The following is a 702-nucleotide window of genomic DNA, read 5'->3' as shown; positions in this document are numbered from 1 at the left end:
CTGCTGTGCATAAGGTCACTTAGAGTCGGTACTGACTTGATGGCACCTAACAATATCAACAACAACAAACACTTGTGCTCATGAGGAACCTGTACATAGACCAAGAGGCAGTTGTTCAAACAGAAAAAGGGAACGTTGAAGGGTTTAAAATTAGGAAAGGTGTGTGCCAGCATTGTATATATTCTTTCACCATACTTATTCAGTATGTATACTGAGCACATAATCTGAGAAGCTGGATTATATGAAGAAAAACATGGCATCAAGATTGGAGGAAGATTCATTAACAATCTGTGGTATACAGATGATACAACCTTTCTTGCTGAAAGTGAAGAGGACTTAAAATACTTAGTGATGAAGATCATAGACTTCAATGTGGGTTGCACCTCAACGTGAAAAAACAACAACTAAAATCCTCACTACTGGACCAATAAATAACATCCATATAAATGGAGAAAAGTTTGAAGTTGTCAAAGACGTCATTTTTCTCAAATCAACTATCAACATTCATGGAAGCAGGAGTCAGGAAATCAAATGCAGCATTGCTTTAGGCAAATCTGCTGCACAAGACCTCTTTAGAGTGTTGAAGAGCAAAGATGTCAATTTGAGAACTAAGGTGTGCCTGACTCAAGCCAGGTTTTTTTCAATAACCTCCTAAGCATGTGAAAGTTGGGCAGTGAATAAGTAGATCGTAGAAGAATTGAT

Source organism: Chrysochloris asiatica, unplaced genomic scaffold, assembly GCF_000296735.1.
Source record: "Chrysochloris asiatica unplaced genomic scaffold, ChrAsi1.0 scaffold00044, whole genome shotgun sequence".
In the NCBI taxonomy this organism is placed as follows: domain Eukaryota; kingdom Metazoa; phylum Chordata; class Mammalia; order Afrosoricida; family Chrysochloridae; genus Chrysochloris; species Chrysochloris asiatica.
Note: the sequence above shows the minus strand (reverse complement) of the source record.